This window comes from Pseudophryne corroboree, chromosome 5 (genome assembly GCF_028390025.1).
Source record: "Pseudophryne corroboree isolate aPseCor3 chromosome 5, aPseCor3.hap2, whole genome shotgun sequence".
Lineage (NCBI taxonomy): Eukaryota > Metazoa > Chordata > Amphibia > Anura > Myobatrachidae > Pseudophryne > Pseudophryne corroboree.
In genome coordinates, this window is record NC_086448.1 from 101,889,910 (window position 1) to 101,895,909 (window position 6,000).

At 48.2% G+C, this 6,000-nt stretch overlaps 1 long non-coding RNA gene across 3 annotated transcripts in view; it reads right to left on the minus strand.

The window, feature by feature from the left end:
• The window catches only part of LOC134927283 (uncharacterized), a 29,921-nt gene extending 25,280 nt beyond the window's left edge, over positions 1 to 4,641 (minus strand). For 2 of the 3 annotated variants that reach the window (XR_010177591.1, XR_010177593.1), the window contains exons 1-2: positions 4,536 to 4,641; positions 4,024 to 4,209 (exon numbers count right to left, since the gene is read on the minus strand). This is a non-coding gene — a long non-coding RNA (uncharacterized LOC134927283). The remainder of the gene's footprint in view (positions 1 to 4,023; positions 4,210 to 4,535) is intronic. The other variant, XR_010177592.1, reaches the window with a different exon arrangement.
• Positions 4,642 to 6,000: the final 1,359 nt, after the last annotated feature.

Below are 6,000 nucleotides of genomic sequence, written 5' to 3' on the forward strand. Positions count from 1 at the left end.
CACAGCTATTGCCTGTGGATCTCTTGACCTGGCGCAATACTTGTCCAGTTTCTTGTTGAGGCGAGACGCCATCATGTCTACCATTGGTCTTTCCCAACAGTTTATTAGCATGTGGAAGACTTCTGGATGAAGACCCCCCTCTCCCGGGTGAATATCGTGTCTGCTGAGGAAGTCTGCTTCCCAGTTGTCCACGCCCGGGAAGAACACTGCTGACAGTGCTATTACGTGATTCTCCGCCCAGCGAAGAATCTTGGCAGCTTCTGCCATTGCACTCCTGCTTCTTGTGCCGCCCTGTCTGTTTACATGGGCGACCGCCGTGATGTTGTCCGACTGAATCAACACCGGTTTTCCTTGCAGGAGTGGTTCCGCCTGGCTTAGAGCATTTTAGATTGCTCTTAGTACCAGAATGTTTATGTGAAGAGACTTTTCCAGGTTCGTCCATACCCCCTGGAAGTTTCTTCCTTGTGTGACTGCTCCCCAACCTCTCAGGCTGGCGTCCGTGGTCACCAGGATCAAATCCTGTATGCCGAATCTGCGGCCCTCCAATAGATGAGCCTTTTGCAACCACCACAGAAGATATACCCTTGTCCTTGGCGACAGGGTTATTCGCAGGTGCATCTGAGGATGCGACCCTGACCATTTGTCCAACAGATCCCTTTGGAAAATTCTTGCATGGAATCTGCCGAATGGAATTGCTTCGTAAAAAGCCACCATTTTTCCCAGGACTCTTGTGCATTGATGTACAGACACCTTTCCTGGTTTTAGGAGGTTCCTGACAGGTCGGATAACTCCTTGGCTTTTTCCTCGGGAAGAAAAACCTTTTTCTGAACCGTGTCCAGAATCATCCCTAGGAACAGCAGACGTATCGTCGGAAAACAGCTGCGATTCTTGGAATAATTAGAATCCAGTCGTGCCGTCGAAGAACTACTTCAGATAGTGCTCTTCCGACCTCCAACTGTTCTCTGGAACTTGCCCTTTTTAGGTCGTGCAAGTAAGGGATAATTTAGATGCCTTTTTTCTTTGAAGAAACATCTTTTCGGCCATTACCTTGGTAAAAAGGCCCGGGGTGCCGTGGATAATTCAAACGGCATCGTCTGAAACTGATATTGACAGTTCTGTACCACGAACCAGAGGTACCCTTGATGAGAAGGACAAAATTTGGACATGGAGGTAATCCTTGATGTCCAGGGACACCATATAGTCCCCTTTTTTCCGGTTCGCTATCACTGCTCTGAGTGACTTTATCTCGATTTGAACCTTTTATGTAAGTGTTCAAAACATTTTAGATTTAGACTATGTGTCACCAAGCCGTCTGGCTTCAGTACCACAATATAGTGTGGAAAAATAATACCCTTTTCCTTGTCGTAGGAGGGGTACTTTGATTATCACCTGCTGGATATACAGCTTGTGAATTGTTTCCAATGCTGCCTCCCTGTCGGAGGGAGCCGTTGGTAAAGCAGACTTCAGGAACCTGCGAGGAGAAGATGTCTCGACTCTCCAATCTTTACCCCTGGGATAATACTCGTACGATCTAGGGGTCAACTTGCGAGTGATCCCACTGCGCCCTGAGACTCTTGAGACTACCCCCCCACCTTGAGTCCGCTTGCACGGCCCCAGCGTCATGCTGAGGACTTGGCAGACGCGGTGGAGGGCTTCTTTTCCTGGGAAAGGGCTGCCTGCTGCAGTCTACTTCCCTTACCTCTATGTCTGGGCAGATATGACTGGCCTTTTGCCTGCATGCCCTCATGGGAAAGGAAAGATTGAGGCTGAAAAGACGGTGTCTTTTTTAGCTGAGATGTAACTTGGGGTAAAAAAGGTTGGATTTCCCAGCTGTTGCTGTGGTCCCCAGGTCCGATGGACCGACCCCCAAATAACTCCTTCCCTTTATACAGCAATACTTCCATCTGCCGTATGGGATCTGTATCACCTGACCACTGTCGTGTCCCTGACATCTTCTGGGAGATATGGACAACGCACTTATCTTGATGCCAGAGAGCAAATATCCCTCTGTGCATCTCACATACATATATATAGAATGCATCCTATTAAATGCTCTACATGAATAAAATATTTTCAGTCAGGGAATCCGACCAAGCCAACCCAGCACTGCATCTCCAGGCTGATGGCGATCGCTGGTCGCAGTATAACCACCGTATGTGTGTATATACTTTTTAGGATATTTTTCCAGCTTCCTATCAGCTGGCTCCTTGAGGGCGGCCGTATCTGGAGACGGTAACGCCACTTGATAAGCGTGTGAGCGCCTTATCACCCTAAGGGGTGTTTCCCAACGTACCCTAATTTCTGGCGGGAAAGGGTATAACGCCAATATTTGCTATCGGGGTAACCCTACGCATCATCACACACTTCATTTTATTTTATCTGATTCAGGAAAAACTACAGGTAGTTTTTTCACTCCCACATAATACCCTTTCTTGTGGTACTTGTAGTATCAGAAACACGTAACACCTCCTTCATTGCCCTTAACGTGTGGCCCTAATGAGAAATACGTTTGTTTATTCACCGTCGACACTGTATTCAGTGTCCGTGTCTGTGTCTGTGTCGACCGACTGAGGTAAATGGGCGTTTTTAAAACCCCTGACGGTGTTTCTGAGACGCCTGGACCGGTCCTAATAGATTGTCGGCCGTCTCATGTCGTCAACCGACCTTGCAGCGTGTTGACATTCTCACGTAATTCTCTAAATAAGCCATCCATTCCGGTGTCGACTCCCTAGAGAGTGACATCACCATTACAGGCAATTTCTCCGCCTCCTCACCAACATCGTCCTCATACATGTCGACACACACGTACCGACACACAGCACACACACCGGGAATGCTCTGACAGAGGACAGGACCCACTAGCCCTTTGGGGAGACAGAGGGAGAGTCTGCCAGCACACACCAAAAACGCTATAATTATATAGGGACAACCTTATATAAGTGTTTCTCCCTTATAGCATCTTTTATATATATACAATATCGCCAAAATCAGTGCCCCCCCTCTCTGTTTTAACCCTGTTTCTGTAGTGCAGTGCAGGGGAGAGCCTGGGAGCCTTCTCTCCAGCTTTTCTGTGAGAGAAAATGGCGCTGTGTGCTGAGGAGATAGGCCCCGCCCCTTTTTCGGCGGGCTCGTCTCCCGCTATTTTTGAAGTTAGGCAGGGGTTAAATATCTCCATATAGCCTCTGTGGGCTATATGTGAGGTATTTTTTGCCTCTAATAAGGTTTTTATTTGCCTCTCAGAGCGCCCCCCCCAGCGCTCTGCACCCTCAGTGACTGTTGTGTGAAGTGTGCTGAGAGGAAAATGGCGCACAGCTGCAGTGCTGTGCGCTACCTTTATGAAGACTCAGGAGTCTTCAGCCGCCGATTTTGGACCTCTTCTCTCTTCAGCGTCTGCAAGGGGGCCGGCGGCGCGGCTCCGGTGACCATCCAGGCTGTACCTGTGATCGTCCCTCTGGAGCTAGTGTCCAGTAGCCAAGCAGCAAATCCACTCTGCACGCAGGTGAGTTCACTACTTCTCCCCTAAGTCCCTCGTTGCAGTGATCCTGTTGCCAGCAGGACTCACTGTAAAGTAAAAAACCTAAGCTAAACTTTCTCTAAGCAGCTCTTTAGGAGAGCCACCTAGATTGCACCCTTCTCGTTCGGGCACAAAATCTAACTGGAGTCTGGAGGAGGGTCATAGGGGGAGGAGCCAGTGCACACCACCTGATCTGGTAAAAGCTTTACTTTTTTGTGCCCTGTCTCCTGCGGAGCCGCTATTCCCCATGGTCCTTTCAGGAACCCCAGCATCCACTTAGGACGATAGAGAAAACAGTTAATAAAATGTAAATAAATGTAGATATAAAACTATACATATGAATTACACAGGTTTTGTGGCCAATTAAAACAAGGTGACAAGCAGGCTTGAAGTCAGCCAGCCACAGAACCTGTGTAATTCATGGAGTGTCCCAGTTTAAAGGGCTAGTATGGCCAGCCTATCATAATAATAATAATAATGCAAAAGTTATCATAGAAGGCAAACATTACCATAGACTGCAAGTACCTAGGACTTCCTGCAGGTCTATTTATTAAACTTCATGCAGTTTTGGAGGAGACTTTCTGCAGCAATGCATGCTGGCTGTACATCTGCATCACGTATTGTCAGCAGGCAGTGACTGGAGAGAACCAGGCCATAGAATTCCTAATGCAAGTTGCAACGGCATCATCTCAGTCCTAAATACCAAACAAAAATAAACTGAGTAATCACATAGAGGATACTGATAAAATGTAAATATACTTAATTGCAATCTACATACTGAGGACATTGCAGCATGTACTGTACAGTCCTACCATAGAGCAGGGAGAGCAACACGTGGCTGCTGCAAAGTCACTGCCAGCACTCACACACTACAGCCACATCCTGTACACTATATACTAGAGATATATATATATATATATATATATATATATATATATATATTATATACAGTGTATCTACACTGAGCCTGTAACACATGCAGTTACTTATATATCAGGAGTACTACACATACATTACCCACCTCTGTGCACAGCCACACACTGCTCCAAATGGGACTGGGCGCTGAGTGAGACGCTTGCTTGCTTGTCTGTGGAGGACAGCCTTCCTGCGTGACCTTTAAACCCACCCACCCACTCAGCCACATGCAGTGCACGTGTTGGGACAAATACAACAAAACACACATTTCCCCACGTACAGGCGCTAGATATGACTAATCCGACCCTACATTACACAGCATCGCATATTACAGTAGAAATACATTCACATTTGTTCAACTTTGAACTTTCCTGTAAAGTTTTTGGTCACGTGATTCAGATTTTGTTGTTATCTTTATGTCCACTAGAGGTCGCTGTTGCATCAGGGAAAAGCAGCCTGAAGGCGAGATGCTGGAAAGTTGAAACCAAAGTGCCTGCCAGGCTGCAAATATGGTTCAGCTTATGTAAATAGATGTTTCCTGCGTGATATTTTTTCCACAGCATTTAACTCTGAATTTTACTTATCCTCCAAAATGACCCCTTCTTCCAGCAGGAACAAAGTGCTCTAATCCTGCAGATCCCATTTCATATTGCAGCAAACTTGCCTACAGTGCCGCAACTAGGCATTTTAGCGCTGTGTGCAAGAAACGACATTGGCGCCACCCCCCCATGTAAGATAAGGGCAGTGCGCGTCATAGGCGCGTGAAAAATATATAGGGGCGTGGCTTTATGATGAAGGGGCGTGGTTACAAAATAATAGCAATTCATACTACGGTGCACAGTAGTCTCCATTATTCAAATTACGCTGCACAGTAGCGCCACTACACCAGGTAGAGACCCTCTTACACATTACAGAAGACAGTCCCCCTTTTTACACATTACGGCAGACAGCGTCCCCCTTTTTACACATTACGGCAGCCAGTCCCCTTTTTACACATAGCGGCAGCCAGGCCCCCTTTTTACATATTACGGCAGATGGTGTACCCCTTTCTACACATTGCGGCAGCCAGTCCCCCTTTTTACACATTGCGGCAGCCAGGCCCCCTTTTTACACATTGCAGCAGCCAGGCCCCCTTTTTACACATTGCGGCAGCCAGGCCCCCTTTTTACACATTATGGCAGACGGTGTCCGAAAGAGAGAGAGATACTTACCATCTCCCCGCTGACAGGCTCCTCGTGCAGCTGCCTCGGTGCAGGCAGGTGAGAAGGAGGAGGAGGGAGGGGGACTGGAGCCGCAGCAGCGCTATGTAATTGGTAGTAAGCGCCGCTGCAGTAGTCCCCTCTTCTTCCGTATTGGCTGCCTGGCGCTGCTGTGGATGCTGGGATGGAGGAACCGCATACCAGCATCCACAGCAGCGCCAGACAGCCAATACGGAAGGAGAGGGGGCTGCTGCAGCGGCGCTTACTACTAATGAAATAGCGCTGCACCGGCTCCAGTCCCCCTCCCTCCTCCTCCTTCTCACCTGCCCGGCGCTGCTCTCTTCTCCCTCCACAGCGCGGCCGGTGCACAGA